The sequence below is a fragment of the Somniosus microcephalus genome, chromosome 7 (assembly GCF_052327205.1).
Source record: "Somniosus microcephalus isolate GS21.2 chromosome 7, FLI_Smic_1.0, whole genome shotgun sequence".
Classification (NCBI taxonomy): Eukaryota; Metazoa; Chordata; class Chondrichthyes; order Squaliformes; family Somniosidae; genus Somniosus; species Somniosus microcephalus.
In genome coordinates this window covers 114,710,725-114,736,547 of record NC_140993.1, presented here as the reverse complement: position 1 = coordinate 114,736,547, position 25,823 = coordinate 114,710,725, and the positions used below count along the sequence as shown (strand labels likewise).

At 46.6% G+C, this 25,823-nt stretch overlaps 1 protein-coding gene across 1 annotated transcript in view; it reads right to left on the bottom strand.

Annotated features, from left to right (window-relative positions):
- LOC147114852 (putative Polycomb group protein ASXL3) overlaps positions 1-25,823 on the bottom strand; it is a 440,803-nt gene that overhangs the window by 206,000 nt on the left and 208,980 nt on the right. The window lies entirely within an intron of this gene.

The window sequence follows — 25,823 nt, the reverse complement described above, 5'->3', positions numbered from 1 at the left end:
GGAAACGCTTTACAAAGATTGATCTGGCCCAAGTGTATCTACAAATGGAGGTGGAAGAAGCATCTAGGAAATACCTCACAATAAACACTCACAAAGGCCTTTACCAATATAATCGACTGTCCTGCAAGGGATCCCGGGGACCCAGTGTTATTTGGACGACATCCTGGTTACGGGCAAAAATGACAGTGAACACCTTGCCAACCTGGAGCAGGTGCTCACGAGATCAGGAATATGGGCTACGAGCCAACTGCCCCAAATGCGAGTTCTTCAGGAGACAAATCTCGTATTGTGGCCACATGATTGATGAGGAAGGGTTGCATAAGTCGCCGGACAAGATTGAGGCTGTAGTCAAGGCTCCAGCACCGGAAAATGTGTCGCAACTGAGGTCATTCCTCGGGTTGGTGAACTACTACCATAAGTTCTTGCCGAATTTATCTACAATTCTGCACCCACTGAACGCCCTATTGCAAACTGGAGTAACATGGAAATGGAGTGATGAGTCTAAGCATGCCTTTCAGAAATGTAAATGCCTAATCACTTCAAAAGGAGTATTGGCCCACTACAATCCAACACTACCGATTCGGTTAGCATGTGATGTGTCTCCCTACGGCATCGGAGCGGTGCTGTCACACAAATTCCTTGACGGTTCAGAGAGGCCAATAGCCATTGCGTCACGCTCGTTAACCTCAGCCGAGCGTAACTACGCCCAGATTGACAGGGAGGCCCTCAGCCTGGTGTGGGGGGTGAAGAAGTTCAATCACTATCTGCACGGGCAGAAATTCACCCTACTGACTGATCATCAGCCCCTGGTCTCCATTTTTAACCCAAAGAAGGGCGTTCCGGTGATGACGGCACAACGGCTGCAAAGATGGTCACTTTTTCTAGGGGCACATCAGTACGACATAGAGTACAAGGGTACGAAACAGCATGGAAACGCTGATGGGCTGTCGCGCCTACCGTTGCCTACGGTAGAGGAAGCACCTGCAGTGGACCCTGTTGAGATATTCCATGCGACCATAGTCGAATGTCTACCTGTTACAAACTCAAGTATAGAGAAGGAAACCCGAAATGACCCGACACTCTCTCGGGTCTATGATTTGACGGTGAAGGGATGGCCAGCACATGGCGACTCATTGTTGCCAGCATTCTCGCCAAGGAGAGAACAGCTGTCAGTGTGCCGAGGGACCTTGATGTGTGGATCCTGAGTGGTAATTGCACCCAAGTTGAGAGATAGAGTGCTCAATGAGCTTCATGAGGGTCATCTGGGAGGGGTAAAAATGAAGAGCCTAGCCAGGGCGTTTGTGTGGTGGCTGGGAATCGATAAAGAAATCGAGGATATGACCAAGAGATGCACAGGATGCCACAAGGTCCAAAACGCTCCACCACAGGCCCCGCTACATCCATGGGAGTGGCCCTTATCTCCATGGCAACGGGTACTCATTGATTTTGCTGGTCCATTTATGGACTCAATGTTCCTAATCGCTGTGGACGCCCATTCAAAATGGCCAGAGGTCATCAAAATGTCCTCCACCACCACGGAGAAAACTATTGCAGTCCTACAGACCATCTTTGCCAGGAATGGCTTTCCAGAACAGATTTGCTCCGACAATGGGCCACAGTTTGTGTCCGAGGATTTCCGGAGCTTTCTGAGGAATAATGGGGTGAAACATTACACATCTGCCCCATATCATCCAGCCACAAATGGATTGGCTGAGAGGTTTGTTCAGACCTTTAAAAAGGCAATAAAGGCAATGCATAATGACGACATACCACTACAACACAAGGTGGATAATTTCTTGTTCGCTTACCGGAATGCGACACATGCAGTCACCAACCAAGCTCCAGCCATAATGTTCTTCAACCGAAGGCTAAGATGTCGCCTGGATTTGCTCAAACCAAACATAAGACGAGATGTTGAGGATAAGCAATTCCAGCACATAAATGAGAAGCCAACCAGGAACTTCAAGATAGGGCAACCAATCTTGGCCCGCGACTACCGAACAGAAAAATGGCAGCCAGGAACGATATGCACACAGAAGGGACCACTAATGTACACAGTGAACGTTGGAGAGAGCATCGTGAGATGCCATGCTGACCAGATTCTAGAGTCACAGGAAGAAGCCAAACCCATACCACGAGCAGGTGCACCTGGTAATCAACCCGAAGTACAGATTGCGTCTACCTCAGAAGCAGTGGTATTGGAAGCTGACGAACCAACCAATGACAATGAGCCAGAATCAACTCCGCCGCAAGAACAGGATACTCGAGAAAGGCGTTATCCAGTCAGGATCAGGAAGCCTCCTCAAAGACTGAACTTATAAATGATTATTTCAGTTGATGTATATAGTACCCAGAAAATTGTAATTGTAATTAGTTATTATTTAGTTGTTAAATGAATGTTATGTACTGTTTATCTAAAAGGGGAGGAATTGTTGTGTATGTACCTTTAAGAGAAGAACTGATTCTATACTGCAGTACCGGCAGTGACCACCCCTGTATATAAAGCCATAGCAGGCTTCTGTACTTCAGTCTTGAATTACTCTCTGTTAGTAAAGACCTGTTTTATTGTTCTCCTGCAGTCTGAGTATTATTGATCCTCGGACACTACACCTATTTTGAATGGCATAAGGGAAGCTCCGTGTATAACAGAGCTCTTGAAGTGGCACAGGCTTTGTTTGGAGTTTATTGGTTGCAATGTTTTGGAACATAGGAATTGCTAGACGAAAAAAGACCTAGGTCCATCTTGTTCTTTCTACCATCCTGGCAGTTACATGATACAATCTCCAACAGACCCAGATATGAGGCAAGGAATCCCCCAGTGGTGGAAAGCTTTAGGAACTATAGGTCCAAAGTCATCTATTCCTCTCAAGCATGCTACACTTATCATATGTCATGTCTTAAATTACATTACCTTTTTTGTACTGTGTTGTTTTTATTACAGATCTTTTATTGTAGAATCATACAGCACAGAAGGAGGCCATTAAAAGAGCTATCTAATTAGTCCCACTGCCTTGCTCTTTCCCCATAGCTCTGCAAATTTTCCCTCATCAAGTATTTATCCAACTCCCTTTTGAAAGTTACTACTGAATCTGCTTCCACCACCCTTTCAGGCAGTGAATTCCAGATCATAACCAGCTTCATGGAGCAACACATTTACTTTGGCAATCATCAAATAGGGGGTTTTTGTGTGCTGTGAAACTTGCCCACACATTCCATTTCATGGCCCCACATTGGGTTTGCCATTCTTTGTTTTTTTTACTTGACAGGTCCTACCACCCCATCCCATTCAAACTTTGGAAAGGCTGATAAATATTCAGAAATCATTTTTAGGATTAGAAAGTCTGAAACATTTTTTGCTCTAATATATGGCCCTTAACTTTAAGTGAGTCCATTCCGTTAAATATTCCCAGCAGCCCACACATTAAGCCTGCTCTTTGTGCCTGTGCCAAGGTGTGCAGGGAGCATATTCTCAATATGTAAATGAATTACCCTCACAAAATCATGCAAGGTCAGTTCTCCATGCTACTTGTGAACCATGTGCATGGTGTCTTGCAACCTTGGTGACAGTGGACTCAGAGGTGAGAGTGCTACCACTGAGCCAAGGCTGAACAAGAGTAGCACTGATATTGTTAATAAATCAAATTGCCTTGCACTCCCTTCTGTAGGAGTTAAGAATACAGCAGAACCATTTGCATTCCTGAAGTGCTCCTCATCTGCAGAGAGCGGTTTCAAAACGCTTTATAGGACAGTGGACAAAGAGCAGACACTGTAGCAATGGGAAAGGGAAAAATAGGGGTTATGGGGTGGTAAAAGCAGGGCTGAAGAAGCCTTTTGGTATTAATTATGAAGGGTGGTACCAAGTTGGAGGTGGTAGTGGAAAGAATTCCAAAAGCAGGGCATTAATACTGTAAAATGCAAAAAATAGAGATCGCAACTACAAGCAGAATAAGATAAAAGTTACTCTAATAATGCTCTATTTTGTTTATCAAACTTGATAGCTGCAGTATCAAATGGTGTTTACATGGTCATAAAACACAAACTAAGTTAGTAAGGTATGGAAGGCTTTACGCCCTAAGTGTCTGCTGTGAACTAATCTCGCCAACTCCCTCCCTGTTCTGCCCCTCTGGACTACGGCCAGTAAATTAGGTATCATCGCCCCTCTCCGCATTTCCCTTCAAAATGTACGTTCACTTGTAAATAAGGGCCTTGTCACCCATGATGGGTGATGACACCTTTCCCCTTAATAAAGCTTCTCCACCTGGCTATACTTTCCACCATATTCCATGCCCAAACCACTGTGGTATTGGTGCAGCCCATATATCCAAATCACACCTTGGTCTGACTCCCTACTCCTCCAGCAATGAGTGTCAGCTGTGGTTCAGTTGGTAGCATCCTCGCCTCTGGGTCAGAAAGTTGTGGGTTCAAGTCCCACTCCAGGGACTTGAGCACAAAAATCATGGCTGAAACTTCAGTGCAGTACTGAGGGAGTACTGTACCATCAGAGGTGCCGGCTTTCAGATAAGACATTAAACCGAGGTCTCGCCTGCTCTCTCAAGTGGATGTAAAAGATCCTATGGCACTATTTCGAAGAAGAGCAGGGGAGTTATCCCCAGTGTCCTGGCCAATATTTATCCCTCAATCAATAAAACAAAACCAGATTATCTGGTCATTATCACATTGCTGTTTGTGGGAGCTTGCTGTGCGCAAATTGGCTGCTGTGTTTCCTACATTAAAACAGTTGCTGTTTGTGGGAGCTTGCTGTGCACAAATTGGCTGCTGTGTTTCCTACATTACAACAGTGACTGCATTTCAAAAAGTACTTCATTGCCTGCAAAGCAGTTTGGAACGTCCGGTGGTCAGGAAAGGCACTATATAAATGTAATTCTTTCTTTCAACTTCTCGTTTGAGCATCTCACCTTGTTCCACCCCTCACATCTCTCTTTTAAAATCCTTATTCTGTACCGTCCACCCAAATATCACACCAATATTCGCAATGAGATATCTTCTCTACTTTCCTCCCTCTGCCTCTGCACGTTACGACTTCTCATCCTCAGTGATTTCAACCTCCATCTCAACTCATCTTGCTCCCTCTCCTCTGAGTTCACTGCCCTCCTTTACTCCCTTAATCTCTCCCTTCATGTCAACTCCCCCACCCATATACACAGCCACCCCCTCGACCTTATCATCTCACGTGGCCTCGCAATCCCCTCCATGGCAATGTCCGACCATTTCCTTATATCACTCTCTACCCATATTCCCCTTCCCCCTCCTAAACGCACTTCTTTTTGTATCCGTCCTTGGAAACAACGCTCTCTCAAGTCCCTTACCACTGCACTTTCTAATTCCCAACTGCCTAGCCTTTGGCCTACTATTCTCCATGACATCTCTGCAGCTACTGGCTTAATAAATCACACCGTCTCCACCACCTTTGATGCCCTTGACCCCACTAAAATTATTACACTCTCTCACCCTGGTATACCCTCCATCTCCGCTCCCTTAAGTCCAAGGGATACAGCCTTTGGCGGACAACTGACCTAATCATCCATCATCAGATTTGGCTAGATCATATAAAGCACTACTGGGTCCTGCCCTCCATCACTAAAAGCGCCCACTATTCTAAGATCATCCAGGACAGCAAAAATAACACCAGGCTTCTCTTCTCCACCACCCTCCCCTGCCTCCTCCTCCCTCACCTCCCACAATAAATGTGAGGAGCTCACGGATATCTTTGTTAAAAAGATCAACAACATCCGTTCAACTGCTTCTGCTTTCAATTCCCTCCCTCCCCCCAGCCCACTGGACCAAATTTCCTCTCTGTTTTCCCCCTGCCCTAACCCTAAATTTTCATATATCTCTAATTTCTCTCCTAGCTCATCTTGTCAATGAGACCGAGCTCCTGCTCTATTGACCCTAGTGTAAAGTCTGTGTGTTGTGCAGTTAATAAATACACAGACTTCAGAAGTAACAAACAAACAGGTCTTTACTATTCGAAGGTCCGGGCGAATCTGCCCCAGAAATCCTGCTACAACACTTATATACTGGTGTGGTCACTATCGGTATTACAGTATACAGAAGCCAAACAAATAGTGCCACACCTAAAGTAGTTCCCTTAAAGGTGAACAGTTACATTCAATAGTTCCCTTAAAGGTAGACGGGTACATACACTACAATCCTCCCTTTTTAGCTTATTACTTACAGAGTCCCCGTTAAACATACATATCTTCAACTTCCTACAAAACAAATTACAGCTATAATCTCGGTGGAGTCAATGTCATATAAAACAATTTACAAATATAATCTCGGTGGAAACAGTTCATAGATTCAGTCTCTGATCTTGACTCGTTCCGAACAACATTTCTTTGGGGTAGCCGGTTCACCGGGCTAGCGTGACTCCTCCATAGCCTTTTTCTTGACGTAGCAGCTTGAACTTTCGTCCTGTTGAACCAGCAGTGCGGACTTTGACAACCAACTGGCTGTCTTGACATTTTCCAGTTTTTCAACTAATTTAGCTCCTTTCGTAATGTCCCGCCTGGAATGGTAGAAGTGCTAATATTTTAGACAGTTATTATCTTCTGCTTCTTCTTTTCCTTTTCTGCCTTTTTGAAACTCTCGGAGCTCCTTTCTTGGCTGCCAGCTGTAGCGCCACCAACTCTCTATGTTCCTTAGACCTTAAGTGCTTCATCCGGATTTCAGCACTTTGGGAGTTTTCATCACAAACTGGGCAGACCACATCCTCATAATATTCAGTGTCACTCAACAGGTCATGGTAATATTCAGGTTCGTCCTGAGTTAGGCCAGCGAGAGAGACTTCTTCTTCCTCCTCACCCGTCTGGACGTTAGCTGACGGTGGTTCCTTCCCTAAACATCTTTCTTGAAAAGCCTTCTTCATGCATTCATATTCATCCCGCTCTTCCTGGGTTATCTGCCATTCCTTCATGACGGACCTCATTTGTGAATTCAATACCTTCCTTTCCACCGGTAATTGCGTTATCAGGCTATTTAACCCTTCTACTGAAGTAACGGTTTCCACCTTCTTCTGTTCACCTTGACGTGATTCAACGTACTTTTGGCATCCTTGTAAAATTTGTGTTGCCACCTCAGCTATCTCCGTGACTTTTGAGAGCTCCGAACTCGTTCCCCCTGAAGATTGAAGCTCGTGTTCAGATTGCTCCCCTTGTAGAGTCTTGTCCTTCAGCATATGAAGGAGTTGGCCGACCGTTAACTCTTCCCTGGGAACACGGTGGATCAGAGTCTTCTCCATTTCATCCACCTCTTTCTCCAATACTTCCACCTTACGTTCCTCTTGAACTTTGGCTTTCAGCGCTCGGAAAAGTTGCGCCCTGATGCTCTCTAGTTCATGTTCAGGGACCATTCTTACAGTGTCCTGTTCTTCCACTGCAAGGATTCCCAGTTGAATCTGTTCTTCAAGTTGTTGAACCTCAGACATTGCCGCCTCATTTTTGTCTTGGGTGTCCTTCAATGTTTTTATAAGTTCTTGGACATCCTGTCTTTCATGCTCTGCCATGATTTTCACCTCTAATTGCTCATCTATGGATGGAGCTTCTATCGATGAGTCTGTCTTGGCCTTGAGTTCATCAAGAATTTCCTGCAGCCTTTGGACTTCTTGCTCATGTTCAACCTTTAGTTGTTCATATGCTTCTACTGAAACTAGCTTTTCGGAGGCTGCCGAGTTAACCCCCTTCTGAATTGTAGCCTGGGCCTGTTCATACTGTTCTTTCAACTTCTCACACTCTGCTTGTAAGGAGTCGTAAAGAAGAACTGGAATAAAATCCTGGCTCCCTGAAGATTCCTCTTCCTTTGGTTCATTCTGTAAATATTCTAGTTCCTGAACAGCATCAGGGGAATGTGATTGGTATTTGACCATGATGGCTCTATGGTCGCTCTCTGCTTGAGCTAGCTGTCTCTGTAGTCTTTCCAGGTTCCCCCATTCGGTGTCCCAGAACTTTTCCATATTTTTCATCTCCTGTACGAGACGATCACTCAACTGTTCTAATTGTTGTCGTACTTTGACATAAGTTTGCGTCCGAGCTCGGTGTTCTTCCGTCATGGATGAATCCTTTGCTTGAACAGGCTCAGAATTCTCTGTCAACCTGGAGTTCTGCTCTGCAGCTTTATTCTTCTTGGTACCACAAGTCCTTCTGCCTGTCTTCATTTTCGACTTGGTCTTATCATCATCCATTTCAGAATCTGAGCTAATAGCTTGCACCGAGTCCTCCCTCATTATGGCTTTTAGGTAATGCCATTCCATGTCTATTTTCTTAATCCACTCCCGTCCTAGAAGTGGTGGTCCTCCCTCAGGTAATACGTACAAGCTCATTCTTGGGTGTTCTTTACCCCTGTCTCTCACCTTGACTCTTATTTTCCTCACGGGGTATACGTTATGCCCCGTGTATGTCTGTAATACGAACTTGGTATTTCTTAAAGGTATGTGAGAGAATAGCCGGTGGTAGTCCCTTCGGTTGATGACTGATAGAGCTGATCCAGTGTCCAGCTCCATTCTTATTTGGACTCCAGCTATTTTTAGTATGACCCAGATGGCCTGTAGATCCGTTTCTTTACCCACATTGTGGATTCTCAGACTACCCAGCTCCTGGTTGTTTGGGTCTGAGTCTGAATTCTGTTCGTCTGAACTCTTCTCAGCCACCTTGTGTACCTTGTTGTACTTTTCTGGTGGTGGCTTCCTTTGATTATTGATCTTTTTCCCGGACCGGCATACCTTCGCGATGTGACCCAGTTTGCCACATTTCCTACACTCTTGGTTCTTAAACCAGCATTGATTCTGGTCATGCGTTGTCTTCCCACAACGGTAGCATTTTGTTGTGCTTGAAGTAATTTGGTCCACCCCGAGTGCCGCCGCCTTTAGTTGCATTTCCGCCGTTCCTTTCGCTGCGGCTTCGTGCGATGCAGCTATAAGGACAGCCCTGTCCAGTGTGAGGTCATTCTCTTCCAGTAGTCGCTTCTGCGTCCCTTCTTTGGACAATCCGCATACGAACTTGTCCCGCAGCGCTTCTGTCAGATTCCCTCCGAACTGGCAGTATTTCGCTAGCCTACGCAGTTCGACCAAGTATTCCGCATTGCTTTCGTCTTTCTTCTGCGTTCTTGCGTAGAATTTGAATCGTTCAGCCAGCATCAGCGGTGTGGGGTTCAAGTGGTCCTTCAGCACAGCCACAATCTCTTCGAAGGTCTGATCCGCTGGTTTATTTGGTGCTATTAGATGCTTCAAGAGCCCGTATGTTTTTGCCCCCATCGAGTTTAGCAATGTTATCGCCTTGTCGTCTTCCTCTATTTTGTTGGCTTCGCAATAGATCTCTATGCGTTCCACGTACGTGGCCCAGTCTTCTATTTCAGAATTAAAGTCGTTAATATTCCCTCGCTTAGGCATCTTTCTTCCCTTGGGAGCAGCACCAGTATTTCTTATTTATTTATTTGTTTCTAAGATGGCGGTTTTCCCGCGAAATCGGCGGTTTCCCGCTCTTTCCTTCTCTCCCCGCCCGCTTCAATGGCGGTATGTCAATCAAGATGGCGGTTTTCCCGCAAAAATGGCGGTTTCCCGCTCTTCCTTTCTCGCCCCGCCCACTTCAATGGCGGTTTCCCACTTCTGGCGTCTTCTCCGCCTAATGGCGGCTTCCCGCGTTTCTTCCCGGTGGAAGGGGTACGCTTCCCCCTCAGCGGACAGGTTCAGCCGCTGACTGGCTACCGCACAGCTCCCCTTACTCGGCTATGTCTTTTCCTCCCGCCCGCACGGCTCTACCGGCACTGGGTACACCCCGTTAGCGGAGGACAGTTCAGCCGCTGGACTGGCTCTCGCGCAGTCTCTCTCTCCGTACCCGGCTCTGTCTCTCTCACCCGCACGTTCGATGCTACCGGCCCTGGGTACCCCGTTGGTGGAGAACAGCTCACCGCTGGACTGGCTCTCGCGCAGTCTCTCACCCCGTTTTCGGCTGTGTCTCTCACCCACTCCCGCACGTTCGGTTTTGCCGGCTCTGAGTACCCCGTTGGTGGAGAACAGCTCAGCCGCTGGACCGGCTCCTCGCAGTCCCTCTCTCCGCACCCGGCTCTCACCCGCACGGTTCCCGTTCACCTCCCCAGCCCTCTCGCAGACCGGTGTTTCCCTCCCCGGCTGCGGCTGGGTTTCTCTTCCCGCGCCTACTCGCAGGCTCAGCGCTTCGTGGCTGCGGTCGCTGCCCCGATTGTCCCGCCGATCGCGGTCCGGCTGTCACCCGACGCCGTTGGACCCGACTTTCGGCCGGCACAGCTCCCCCTCGACCGAGGTCGAGTGCTCTGCCCTTATCCTCCGGATGCTTCTACACCTTCCCCTACTCACAGTCTCTTCAGCCGCCTTGTTTCTTGCTGGTCGGCTCACTCCGCACCGTGGCAGAAGGGTAGTCAGTGCCTGTTGCTGATACAGCTTTTGTTGTTAGTCTTCCTGCTTTCTGTTGTTGCAGCCTCGTGTTTTCTTTTGGTAGCACGACGAGGGCGGTTGTCTCTCTTCGACGCTCTTCGTTGCTTTTGGTAATCTTGCCGCAGGGTACGATCGGACTCGTCGCCACTGTAAAGTCTGTGGGTTGTGCAGTTAATAAATACACAGACTTCAGAAGTAACAAACAAACAGGTCTTTACTATTCGAAGGTCCGGGCGAATCTGCCCCAGAAATCCTGCTACAACACTTATATACTGGTGTGGTCACTATCGGTATTACAGTATACAGAAGCCAAACAAATAGTGCCACACCTAAAGTAGTTCCCTTAAAGGTGAACGGTTACATTCAATAGTTCCCTTAAAGGTAGACGGGTACATACACTACACCTAGTCCTACTAAATTGCTGACCACCCAACTTTCCTTCCTGGCTCCCACGTTAGTGGATATTGTTAACGGTTCTCTCTCCTCCAGTATTGCCCCGCTTTCCTTCAAATCTGCCGTCATCACCCATCTTCTCAAAAAACCAGCCCTTGACCCCAACGTCCTTGCAAACTATTGCCCCATCTCCAACCTCCCTTTCCTCTCCAAAGTTCTTGAACATGTTGTCGCCTTCCAAATCCATGCCCATTGTTATAAATCTCATCATTAAGAAACTACTATTCAAATAACGCTGGACAGCCAGCTGGTGGCACCGTTCAAGGAGTATAAATACTCGGGCATGGGCCCATCTTTCCAGAGACATTTTGTAAGACAAGGAACTAGTGAAGTACAACTAGATCTCCATGTTCTGAAACAAGTTGATTAAAGCCTTGCTTAACGTCAATTTAATCAACTTGATATCGACTCCACGCTCTGAGTGATTTCGGGAACAGCCAGCTACGACTTCAGCTGCAGAAGGGAACTCCGGCGTAGAAATCAATCCATCATGGACAAACTACTCAGATCCGCCCGCCTTGACCTGGACCCAAATTCACCTACAACTGCTAAGGTATGGAAACACTGGTATCGTACCTTCAGCAACTTCCTCAGGGTGTGTGGTGAGAATGTTCCTGATAAATTAGAGATACTTGCCAATTATGTATCTCCTCATGTGTTTGACTATATCGAAGACTGTGTAGACTATGACTCCACTATCCTAATATTACAGCGACTGTATGTTAAGGCCCCAAACGAAATTTTTGCTAGGCACCTATTGGCCACAACTCGACAACAACCTGGGGAATCACTTGACGAATTACTTCAAAAGCTTCGCAGGCTCAGCAAGGATTGTAACCTTAATGCTGTCACAGCTGAGCAGTACCAGAAGGAGCTAATTCGTGATTCCTTTATTAATGGAATTACATCTCCCTTCAAACGCCAGCGTCTGTTGGAGAATAAAACCCTCGAGTTACAGGCTGCCTATGACCAGGCGTGTTCCCTGGACTTAGCAAAGAGGAATGCAGATACCTATCTTTTACCTCGCGCACGGGCTGCTGCTATCACTTTTAATGACTTCTTCGATAGGTCTCGAACGGAAACCCTCACCGATGATGACTCTAACTTAGCGGATGGCAACCCTACCCTAGAAGCCTTCACTGATGACGACCCCACCCTAGCGGCATCTTGGCAATCTGGAAGGAAGTGTTTCTTCTGTGGAGGTGCGTTCCATTATAGGAAATTGTGTCCTGCTCGTAACGCAACCTGTAATCATTGCAGCAAGAAAGGTCACTTTTCTAAGGTATGCCAGTTAAGAGCCGCTGTTAGCAAGAAAGGCCACTCTTCTAAGGTATACCGGTCGAGAGTTCCTGTTAGTTTGCAGCTACTATCTATAAAACTGCTCCTCCCCCAAGAGCCACTACTAAGGTTACAGCTGCAATCTATGAAACTGCTCCTCCCCCAAGAACCACTACTAAGGTTACAGCTGTCAAGGGTAAAACTGCCCCTCCTCCCATCACATCTGTTTTTCCCCCCAAGTCTGTCCCATGCAGCTACGAAGGTTTTGGTAAATGGACACATTTTGAGTGCACTAATCGACTCATGCAGCTCTGACAGCTTCATTAGTGAGTGGGCTGTCAGTAAGTTAAAACTGCGTATTTACCCCTCGGACAGGGAAATTGCAATGGCTCTGACGACACTGACCACCAATTCTTCCGGCTTTTGTCTTGTCGACCTTATTCTCAATGGTCGCACTTATTTCTCCACCCGGCTCGGGGTGCTCAAGAACCTATGCAGTGATGTGCTCCTGGGACAGGGTTTCCAGAAACAACACAAAAGACTCACTTTCGAGTTTGGGGGGTCAAAGCCAGAGCTTACTATTTCCAAAGTACCATTTTGTGCGCTTTCGGCGGCTTTGCTCAACGAGCCCTCCTTGTTTGCCAATCTTTCCCCCTGATGTAAGCCCACAGTCACTAAATCACGACGTTTCAGCCAAGATGATCGATCCTTTATCGAGGCAGAAATCTCTCGCCTTCTAGCTGACGGTATCATTGAGGCATGTTCATCTTCCTGGCGGGCTCAAGTTGTCGTTGTTAAAAATCCTCTGAAGCAACACAAGAAACGTCTTTGCATTGATTACTCGCAAACTATTAACCAGTATACCAACCTGGATGCCTACCCACTACCATGCATCGATGACATGGTCAATAACCTTGCCAACTACAAGGTATTTTCAACTTTTGATTTAAAGAGCGCATATCATCAAGTACCGTTAAAGGACTCTGACAAAAAGTATACAGCCTTTGAGGCCAATGGTCGGCTTTACCAGTTTTGTCGCCTTCCATTTGGGGTCACCAATGGGTGGCCATCTTTCAACGGGCAATGGATAGCCTAGTCAAACAGGAGAACTTAATGGACACTTTTCCATATCTGGATAATATCACCATTGCTGGTCATGACCAGAAGGAGCATGATGCCAACCTCCAGAAATGTTTTGATGTTCTCCGTCGTCGCAACTTAACCTTAAATGAGTCCAAATCTGTGAAAGCAGTACCATCAGTCAACATCCTTGGCTACTGGGTGGGCAACGGTGTCATCAAACCGGATCCGGAGCGACTTCGTCCGCTTCAGGAGCTCCCTCCTCCTATGAATCTCGGCTCTCTTCGTCGGGCACTCGGCATGTTCGCCTATTATGCGAAATGGATATCGCACTTCTCCGACAAGATCCAGCCCCTGCTTTATGCAAAGTCATTTCCATTGGAGGCAACGGCTATTTCAGCTTTCAACCTCCTCAAGCGACAACTGGAAAAAGCCACGCTTCGTTCATTGATGTAAATCTTCCTTTCGTGGTCGAGTGCGATGCATCGGATGTGGCGATCTCTGCTACCGTGAATCAAGGTGGTCGACCCGTTGCATTTCTGTCCAGAGCTTTGCAGGGTAGCGAGCTCCATTATCCTCCTGTCGAGAAGGAGGCTACGGCCATCATCGAAGCGGTACGTAAATGGAGTCATTTTCTCGCTCGTCGCCATTTCACACTTATAACCGATCAGCGCTCTGTGGCCTTTATGCTGGATAACCGGAAACGCACTAAGATCAAGAATAACAAAATACAACTCTGGAGGATGGAATTGGCTGCCTTTGGATACACCGTACATTATCGACCCGGCAAAGAGAATGTGACCCCGGATACCCTCATGCGGACATTCTGCTCTTCTATGTCAACTTCGACTCTGGCGGATCTTCATACTGACTTATGCCATCCTGGCATTACCCATATGTTGCACTTTGTGCGATCTAAAAATCTCCCATTTTCTATGGAAGATGTGAAAAGAACGTGCTCCTCCTGTAGAATTTGTGCGGAATTAAAACCGCAATTCTTCCGTCCATCGGATGGCTCGCTCATACACGCTATGCAGCCTATGCAGTGACTCAGCATTGACTTTAAAGGGCCATTGCCTTCCTCAACGCGAAACACCTACTTACTGACTATGGTGAACGAATATTCACGCTTTCCCTTTGCTTTCCCCTGTCCCAATATGCTTACTTCCACAGTGATCAAATGCCTTGATCAAGTCTTTTCCCTTTGCGGTATGGCCAATTTCATCCACTCTGATCGGGGTCCCTTCTTCATGTCAAGCGAACTCAAAAGTTCTCTCTCCCAATGGGGAATCGCCACAAGTAAAACACCGTACCATCCCATCGGTAATGGACAGGTTGAGAGATACAACGCTATCATTTGGAACACTGTTCGTCTTGCGCTGAGGTCACGCAACCTACCAGACCAGCAGTGGGAAACTATGCTCCCTGACGTGCTGCATTCCATCAGGTCTCTCCTTTCTACGTCTACCAATGTCACACCTCACGAGCGATTCTTCAGCTTCCAGTGTCGCTCCACCCATGGGATGTCTCTACCGTCATGGTTGGCAGCTCCCGGGCCCATGCTGCTCCAAAGATTCGTCCGATCGTCTAAAAACGGTCCTCTCATCGACGAGGTAGATCTCACGGACGTCACCCCCACGTACGCACACGTGCGGTACCCTGATGGCCGGGAGTCCACCGTTTTGCTCCGGGATCTGGCTCCGTGTCCGGCCGGTTCCATGGACCCAACTGATAGAGGGACCCACGGGGATGATGCAGACACTCTGCGCTCCCCCGAAGATGACGCCCTACCTGGGACATCGAGAGATCTGCCAGCTGCCCCACCGGATCCACTCGGGGAGCCGAGCGCTCCCCGTGGGATGGCCACCCGAGGCCAGGACGCCGGTCGATCCCCAGCTATCAAACAGGATGAAGCCAGTTCTGCACCTGTGGGGACCCGCACCTGGAGTCACGATCTCCCCAGCCTCCCTCGGGTCGATCAGAGCAACACGGGCCCCGTCGATCCACCGGTACAGATCAAGCAGCCCAGGGACCAAGACACAGTCCGGGGAGACGTGCCTTCTAGTCATAAACAAAAATCTAAAAGACTGTGGCTATTCGTGGTCCGCCTAATCCGTTAAGAGGAAGTCGTCGGACTTCCAAATCTTTTAGGCAAGAAGAATGTTATAAATCTCATCATCAAGAAACTACTCATGAAATAACGCTGGACGACCAGCTGGTGGCGCCGTCCAAGGAGTATAAATACTTGGGCGTGGGCCCAGCTTGCCAGGGACATTTGTAAGACAAGTACAACTAGACCTCCATGTTCTGAAACAAGTTGATTAAAGTCTTGCTTTATGCTCAAACCAAGTGCGTAGTGAGTTTTATTACGTCACCCATCTTTCCCAAAACTCCTTGTTTGAATCTTTCCAATCAGGCTTCCGCCCCTGCCACAGTACTCAAACTGCTCTTACCAAGGTCACAAATGACATCCTAATTGACTGTGACAAAGGTAATCTATCCCTTCTCGTCCTTCTGGACCTGTCTGCAGCCTCTGACACGGTTGACCATAAAATTCTGCTCCAACGCCTCTCCACCGTTGTAAAGCTGGATGAGACTGTACTCACCTGGTTTAATTCCTATCTTTCCAACCATAACCATAGAATCACCTGCATTGGCTTCTCTTCCCAATTTTGCCACTGGTATCCCCCAAGGATTTATCCTTGGCCCTCTGCTATTTCTTGTAATGATACCAGCAAATAGTGATGGTATTCGCCTGTTTGATTATGATGCCTTACCAACATGTTTGCCTGATTGATTACTTATGCCTGACCAGCAGAGGGCATGTGACAGAGGCAGAGTTTAGTTTAGTTTCAGTTTCGTTTTAGATGAATCTCAAACATGATGTCTCCTGTAATGCTGTTAAAAGAGTTGAACAAGACTTTAGATTAAAAGACATTCTCTTTCATAATTGTCTCGTCATTGAACCCACATACAAACCGATACATTTCTCATCTACATGCTGTCCCTCGGTGACATCATCCGGCAAGACAATGTGAGTTTTCACATGTACACTGATGATACCCAGCTCTACCTTTCCTCTACCTCTTTCGAACCCTGCACCATCTCTATACTATCAAACTGCTTGTCCAACATCCAGCACTGGATGAGTAGAAATTTCCTCCAATTAAATATCGGGAAGACCGAAGCCATTGTCTTTGGTTCATGCCATAAACTCCATTCCTTTTCCACTGATTCGTTCTCTCTCCCCGGCAACTGTCTAAGGCTGACCAAGTCTATTCGCAACCTTGGTGTCATATTTGATCATGAATTGAGCTTCCTACCTCATATCCATTCTGTCACTAAGACTGCTCATTTCCACCTCCGTAATATCGCCCGTCTCCGCCCTTACATCAACTTATCTACTCCTGAAACCCTCATCCATGCCTTTATTACCACTAGACTTGACTATTTCAATGCACTCCTGGTCAGCCTCCCTAGTTCTACCCGCCATAAATTTGAGGTCATCCAAAACTCTGCCGTCCGTGTGCTAACTCACTGGAGTTCAGAAGAATGAGAGGCGATCTTATTGAAACATATAAGATTGTGAAGGGGCTTGATCGGGTGGATGTGGTGAGGATGTTCCCAATGATGGGTGAAACTAGAACTAGGGGGCATAATCTTAGAATAAGGGGCTGCTCTTTCAAAACTGAGATGAGGAGAAACTTCTTCACTCAGAGGGTAGTAGGTCTGTGGAATTTGCTGCCCCAGAAAGCTGTGGAAGCTACATCATTAAATAAATTTAAAACAGAAATAGACAGTTTCTTAGAAGTAAAGGGAATTAGGGGTTATGGGGAGTGGGCAGGAAATTGGACATGAGTCTATGTTCGGAACGGTCATGGCCCTGTGGGTAATGGAGCGGGCCCAGGGGCCATGTAGCCTGGTTCTGCTCCTACTTCTTGTGTTCTAATTATGTGTTAGATTTCAGGAGATGGTTCTATTCCTGTTCCTGGCTGGGGTGGAGATCACCTTTTACAGAAGGTAAGTACTGTAGAAAATATAGGGACAGTGATCTCCTGGACGAGTTTCGATCGCCTAGATGGGTCGAAGAGGAATTTCCCAGATTTTTTTCTCCCAAATTGGCCACTGGGTTTTTTATCTGGTTTTTCGCCTCTCCCAGGAGATCACATGGGTTCGGGAGGGATGTAGAGTGATAGTAGATTTGAGGTTAGGATCAGATCAGCCATGATCTTATTGAATGGTGGAGCAGGCTCGAGGGGCCGATTGGCCTACTCCTGCTCCTATTTCTTATGTTCTTATGTTCTAAGTCCCACTCACCCATCTCCCCTGTGCTTGCTGGCCTACATTGGCTCCCAGTTAAGTAATGCCTTGATTTTAAAATTCTCATCTGTGGTGTATGTAACCTTAAGAGAACTACCTTAAGAAGATGGACTACTTTCTCTTGCTACTGTATATTGTAGTACCGGTGGTGACCACACCGGTATATAAGCTCTGTGTAGTAATTTGTAAAGCAGTTCAGCCCTGACCTTCAAGTAGTAAAGACCTGTTTAAGTTTTTCCTGTTGTCTGTGTCCAGTTATTTAAAATAAGTATATCTGGAACACACAGACTCAACATCATCCTTGTTTTCAAATCCTTCCATGGCCTCGCCCCACCTTATCTCTGTAAACTCCTCCAGCCCTATAATCCCCTGAGACCTCTGCGTGCCACCTATTCTGGAATTTTTAACAGCCCTGATTTTAAATGCTCCACCATTGGTGGTTGTGCCTTCAGCCGTCTAGGTCCTAAGCTCTGGAATTCCCTCCCTAAATCTCTCCACCTCTCTACTTCTCTTTCCTCCTTCAAGACGCTCCTTAAAACCTATCACATTGACCAAGCTTTTGGTCATCGGCCCCAACATCTCCTTATATAGCTCGGTGTCAAATTTGTTTTCATTGCTAACACTCCTGTGAAGCGCCTTGGGACGTTTTACGACATTAAAGGCGCTATATAAATATAAGTTGTTGTTGTAAACGTAAGAACAAAGAACGTAAGAATTTTTAGGAACAGGAAAAAGGCATAAAGTTGTCAAACCTGATCTTTTTCATACATCAACCTCCCTACCTGCCTTGAACCACAGCCCTCAATCCCTTCTCTCTCCAGTAGTGCAACTAATTGCCTCTTCAATCATGTATACAGTCTTCTTTGACCACTTACTTCGCAACTCTATTACCTTTCAGATGAAAAGTTTCCACCTGACTTTTCTTACTCTTAACTTTCTAATTTAACTCATGTTCATTGATATTTGAACCCATCACCACAGTGAACAATTTGCCTGGATCAATCCTGTCAATTCCCTTGAAAACTTCAATTATATCACGTTTACATCTCCTCTTTTCCAAAGAAAAAAATCCAAGTTCCTCAACATTTCTAGAAGATAAATAATTGTTGTTGCTTGTCTGTGTACCCTCTCAAATACAATAATGGGCCAGAAATTCAGGCTGGAGGCTTCCCGCGGGTGCAAGCCCCCGACCTGCCGTTGTGCTGTGGGGCCACGTGGGATTCCGATCCTGGGCCTCCTCCAGCTGTCGGTGTGCAGTGCTTGCGTATCCCAGCAGCGAAATCAGTTTGCAGCATCCCCTGGGATTACGTGGGCTATGGGGAGCCAATCGGAGCAGGGAATCTCTATTCATAGATTTAACAGGAAGACCTGTCAAATCTATGAATAGAGATCTGTCCCAAAACCTAAGTAAAACCTCAAATACATTGTTTTTAAAAAACATCACATTTTTAAAATAACTATAAATTACATAAATTAAGTATTTTAAACAAAAATTTAAATTTTTGAAAAAATTTAAGTTTTTAATGGGGCTCAAAATAAACTTATGTTTCTTTAAAGTATTTTAAAATGATAAACCTGTGGAAAAAATGTTTTAATTTTACTTAATTAACCTCTTACCTTGTTAAAAGCAGGCCTTGCGACTGCTTTTTTCATGCGCAGCTGCTAGGGATTTACCCTCCCGGAGAAACCTGTAAAAAAAATCGGAAGCTCCAGGCGTACGCGCTGCCTCTCCAGCGCACACATTTGACCTCCGAACTCCTTCCTTCAAGGGAACGGAAGTTCCAGTTTCCAGCGCATGCACGAAACCGGCACATTCGTTGGCCCTACGTGTGAGTACACAGCGCGTACTCACCCATGGGGACCTGAATTTCTGGCCCTAATCTTCCCATAATCTTCCCATAGCTGGGTGATCTTTAACTTATGAAAAGTCAATGACCAGAAAAGGCCATTCTGCCCACCAATGGTGTTGTGTCCATGTGTTAATAGAGACATGGAAGGCAGGAGTTGGTTTCACAGGTGTTTACTGAACAAAGTCTGGAGGTGAACTAACAGATACAAGACAATATATACAGGCTTATATAGCCCAAGTGGCCATTACCGGCATTACAGTACACAGGGGGCTCTTAAAGGCACATACACCACAATTCCTCCCCTTTTAGACAACCAGTACATAATATTTTAAGTAATCATTAATTAACATGTTACAAGAACAATAATCTACACATTTGCTGCAGTTAATCAATTATAAGTCAGTCTCTCTGGAGGCTTCCTGACTCGGTCTGGATAACGCCTCGGTGGTGTAGTAGTTTCTGGTGGTATAATAGGTTCTTTTGGCAAGGCTGATTCGGCTTGAATGCCAGTGTCAGGTTCATCTGGTTCCAGTATCACCGGATCGGAGGTAGATACTATGGGTATCTCTACTTCATCATTAGGCGTATAGAGTTGTGGTGTAGGTTGTCCCTTTTCGGATGACTCTATGATCTGGTCAGCATGGCGCCTTATTATGCTTTCTCCAATGTCCACGGTATACATAGTTCCAGGCTGCCATTTCTCGGTACGGTAGTCCTGGGCCAAAACTTGTTGACCTATCTGGAAGGTTCTAGTTGGCCTTTCATTCATGCCTTGAAATTGCCGGTTCTCCACGTCCCCTCTGATGTTTGGCTTGATCAAATCCAGCCGGCATCTTAGTCTTCTATTGAAAAACACCATGGCGGGAGTTTGGTTTGTAATCACATGTGTTGCATTCCTGTATGCAAACAAGAAGTTATCTACCTTATGCTGAAGTTTTATGTCTTCATTACCCATGGCCTTTATGGCCTTCTTGAAGGTCTGGACAAACCTTTCAGCCAATCCATTGGTGGCGGGATGGTATGGGGCGGACGTGTTGTGCTTAACCCCATTGTTTTTTTAAGAACTTCCTGAGTTCTTCGGACACAAATTGCGGTCCATTATCAGAACAGATCTGTTCAGGCAGCCCATTCCTGGCAAATATGGTCCTTAATACTGTGATGGTTTTTTCCGTGGTGGTGGAGGACATCTTTATTACCTCCGGCCACTTGGAGTGTGCATCAACCGCGATTAAGAACATTGAGTCCATAAATGGACCAGCAAAGTCGATGTGTACCCTTTGCCATGGAGATGAGGGCCACTCCCATGGATGTAGAGGGGCTTGTGGTGGGGCGTTTTGGACCTTCTGGCATCCTAGGCAGCTCTTGGTCATTTCTTCGATGTCTCCATCGATACCTGGCCACCACACAAACGCTCTGGCTAAGTTCTTCATTTTCACATCACCCAGATGCCCCTCGTGAAGCTCCTTTAGCACTTTATCCTGGAGTTTGGGTGGAATCACCACTCTGGATCCACACATCAAGGTTCCTCGGCACACTGACAGCTGTTCTCTTCTTTGCGAGAATGCTGGCAACAGTGGTTCGCCATGTGCTGGCCATCCCTTCACCGTTAAATCGTAGACTCGTGAGAGAGTCGGGTCAGTTCTCGTTTCCTTTTCAATGGCAGAATTTGTTACTGGTAGACATTCCACTATGGTTGAGTGGAACATCTCCACTGGGTCTACTGTAGGTGCCTCTTCTACCGTTGGCAACGGTAGGCGCGATAAACCGTCAGCGTTCCCATGCTGTTTTGATCCTTTGTATTCTATGTCATATTGGTGTGCCCCTAGGAAAAGGGACCACCTCTGTAGCCTTTGCACTGTCATAATGGGAACACCCATTTTAGGGTTGAATATGGAGACGAGGGGTTGATGGTCAGTCAACAAGGTAAATTTTTGTCCGTGTAGGTAATGGTTGAATTTCTTCACTCCCCATACCAGGCTGAGTGCATCCCTGTCGATCTGGGCATAGTTACGCTCAGCTGAGTTCAATGAGCGTGACGCAAAAGCTATCGGCCGCTCCGAGCCATCAGGGAATCTATGCGATAATACCGCTCCTACGCCATAAGGGGATGCATCGCACGCCAGTCTGATTGGCAGTGATGGGTTGTAATGAGCCAAAACTTCCTTGGACGTGATCAAGCCTTTGCATTTATGGAAGGCACTTTTACAGTCTTCGCTCCATTTCCAAACTACTCCCGTTTGTAGCAGTTCGTTAAGAGGGTGCAGAAGAGTTGACAAGTTCGATAAAAATTTATGATAGTAATTTATCAATCCCAGGAACGACCTTAATTGTGAGACATTTTCAGGTGCTGGGGCTTTTATGACCGCTTCAATTTTTTCAGGTGACTTATGCAACCCTTCCTCATTAATTATGTGGCCACAATATGATAATTGTTTCTGGAAAAATTCGCACTTGGGGCGATTTGCTCGTAGGCCCCGTTCTCTCAGCCTAGTGAGCACCTGCTCCAAATTGGCAAGGTGCTCGTTGTCGTTTTCTCCTGTTACAAGGATGTCATCTAGGTAGCATTGAGTCCCCGGAATCCCTTGGAGGACTTGCTCCATAGCTCTTTGCCAGATAGCTGGAGCTGATGCTACTCCGAAAACCAGTCGATTGTACTGGTACAGGCCTTTGTGTGTATTTATCGTGAGATATTTTTTTAGAGGCCTCTTCAACCTCCATCTGTAGATATGCCTGTGCCAAGTCAATTTTGGTGAAACGTTTCCCTCCGGATAGTGAGGCGAAAATATCTTCTATCCTCGGAAGAGGATACTGTACCATGTGAAGGACCGGGTTTACAGTCACCTTGAAGTCCCCACAGATGCAAATTTTTCTCTGTTCTTCAGATTTATCATTATTCAACGTTTTCATCATGACCGGGATGATGGGTGTTGCCCACTCGCTCCAATCTATCTTGGATAATACGCCTGCCTTTTCCAAATTCTCCAGCTCTGCCTCGACTGCTGGACGAATTGCGCATGGCACCGGCCTTGCCTTAAAAAAGTTGGGAATTGCCGCATCTTCCACTTTTATTGAGGCGGTGATGCCTTTCAAGGTTCCTAGTTTCTGCTGAAGCACTTCCTTGGCGTTGGCCAAGATGTCTATTAATCGTTCAGGTATGACGTCATCATCATTTTTTTTCTTACTGGTCACTGTCAGTGCCTGAATGGAGTGCCAGTCTAAACGTATCTTCCTGACCCATTCATGTCCCAACAGCGGTGGACCACCATCTTGCAGAATGTATAAATACAACTTCTGTATTTCCTTGCCGTTGTATACAACAGGCACCCTTATTTTCCCTTTGGGGTATACTTTCTGCCCCGTATATGTTTTCAAGATAATGGATGTGTCTTTCAAAGGTATATGCGGAAATAGCCGCTCGTAATCCCGTCGACTTATGACGGTCAGAGCTGATCCTGTATCTAGCTCCATTTTAACTGGGGACCCCGCTATTGTGAGCGTAACCCAAATGGTCTGGTAATCTTCTTTGGCAATTACATTATGTAATTTGAGACAGCTTAGTCTCTTGTTTCCGGAGTCGCTATCGCTCTTCTGGTCTTCGGAGCTACTGTCCGTCATAATTTGTACCTTTCTGTACTTTTCCTTATTGATTTTTTTCCTGTCCATGGATTTTTTGTGTCCAGATGCACGTGCAATGTGTCCAATCTTTCCGCATTGCCTGCATGCTTTGTCCTTGAGCCAGCAGTCCCTCTGGTCATGGGTGGATCTGCCGCAGCGATAACATCTCTCGAAACCCTGTGTCATTTCATGGGTGCCGAAGTCCTGTGTCTTTTGCTGTATCTCTGCAGCTCCTCTTGCGGCTGCTTCGTATGATACAGCCATACTGAAAGCCTTGTCCAGTGTCAAATCTTTCTCAGAAAATAGCCTTTTCTGTGTTCCTTCACTTAGGAGATCGCAGACGAATTTGTCTCGAAGAGAATCTGCCAGTCCTGCCCCGAATTGGCAGTGCTTTGATAGCTTCCTTAATTCGGTGAGGTGATCAGCGTTACTTTCATTCTTGTGCTGATTCCTCTTGAAGAATTTGAATCATTCCGCTATCAGCAGTGGTGTTGGGTTTAAGTGCTCCTGTAGGGTATCAACAATCTCCTTAAAATTCTTGTCCTTTGGTTTGGCTGGAGTGATTAAGTTTCGTAACAGCCCGTATGTCCTTGCGCCCATTAGATTTAGAAGTACTGATGCCTTTTTATCATTTTCTATTCCATTTGCTGCGCAATATACCTCCACTCTTTCCACATATGTGGTCCAATCCTCTATATCATTATCGAAAGCATTAATATTGCCAGCCTTAGGCATCCTGAAAAAAAAATGGCGCCTCCCGCGCTTTCCTTTTGCTGCTGCTGCTGACAACGCTGTTTTCCACGGTTTTTATTTACAGGTGGAGACTCGTTCCCGCCGGACTCTCTGGGACTTTTCCCTCCCTCTGCTTGGTCCGAACGCCAACCTGCTTTGCAGCGCCGGCCGTCTCCTGAGTGCTCCCCCCCTCTGCCTCTGTTTGCCTCCGCCTTCGCTGCTCGGCCCCACTGCAGAGCTAGCCGATGGAGCCCCAGCCCGCCGCCCAGGAAGGATTATTGCAGTACCTGCCACCAGCTCGGCTAGCTGGTGAAACCACAGTTTTTTTTTTCTTTCTTGCTTTTCTTCGACTTTCGTCTGAAGAATCGATCTCCTTGAGGTGCTGCCGAATTGCAGGTAAGTCCGTTTCCAATTCATCGCCACTGTTGTGTCCGTGTGTTAATGGAGACACGGAAGGCAGGAGTTGGTTTCACAGGTGTTTACTGAACAAAGTCTGGAGGTGAACTAACAGATACAAGACAATATACAGGCTTATATAGCCCGAGTGACCATTACCGGCATTACAGTACACAGGGGACTCTTAAAGGCACATACACCACAAATGGTCTTCCCTCTAGTACCCCAACTCTTTCACTATAGCTTACAACTACATTTGGAATATCAAAAATGTTTTTGTATCTACTAAACCATCTGATAAATTGTTCTAAACATCTATCATCCTTTCAGGAAAGAATGAGATATTAAAAATCTTACATGTGCTTTCAGTCTACAAAATCTTACTTTCTATAGTCACTTTTTCCACACATTCCTGTTAACTTTATCAATTCCTATGTCCACATTTATGATGAAAATTAAGGGAGGAAAAATTTGTGGCCGCCACAACAGGGTCACCGGCAATTCTCGGGTTAATGACCGCTGAAAATGGACGAAGCGCTACCAGGGAAAAATTTGCGCTGGGGGCTAAAGATTTTTGGCTCAGCGCTAACTTACCATGTAACGCCCTCCTGGCAGGCATAGGAGTCAAAGTGCCCATCCTGAAGTGGCGTTCCAGCTTCTAACAGCCTCTGGAAGAGAGGCTATGCAATTCGCTAGGAATTGTGGGAAATTAAAAGGGCATTGCATTAAAAGGGCAATGCCTTATGAACTAATAAAAAATAAAATGAAGTGAAAAAATGCAGTTTTCAGCCCTTACTGCCTTAAAAAAAATTACATTAAAAAGAAAGAACAGCACTTAAAGCTGAATTTCCTTCTGAACCTCAAAAAATGGGAAAATGCTTCAGTACTAACACAAATGGCTCAGCAAGCCAGGGAAGGGGCACCCAGGGTCTCGCACACAGCACTCCAGCTTTGTGCAGGGGGTCAACACTGCAAGAGAGATCCTCCACCCACAGAGGCCAGGAGGCCATCCAGGAAAAATGATGTGGGACCACATCACTGAGGCTGTCACTGCCAGCAGTGTCACCCACACCACCTGGCTCCAGTGCCCAAAGATGCTTTATGACCTCAAACCACTGGTCAAGGTCAGTGAATGTATCTTCAAAAGCCATCTCCTACCAACTGCACCATTAGCCTCACACATTGCTCAATGCACGACTCCCCTCCACTCCCCCATCACTCACCTACCAACAATCTGTACCAATCACGAGGTACATCTCCCTTCCTAGCCTCGCCTCACCCTCTTGGAGGAGACGGCCCTTGCCAAGAATGGCCTGCACTAAGTGATTTATCTACTCGCTCTGCTGCAGAGCACTCTGAGGGACCAGGTTATCAAAGGGGGCTGATGGGCATACACCAGGAAATGCTAACGGCACTGGGCAGTCTGAGGGACCAGGTTATCAAAGGGGGCTGATGGGCATACACCAGGAAATGCTAACTGCACTGGGCAGTCTGAGGGACCAGGTTAACAAAGGGGGCTGATGGGCATACACCAGGAAATGCTAACTGCACTGGGCAGTCTGTCAGCGAACTTGCACACAATGTTGCAGAGCAGAGGATTGCAACTTGCGTCAATGCTTCGTGTAGGGCATGGAGACCATTCTGTCCAACATGGACTGGTCGGTTAGCTCCATGAA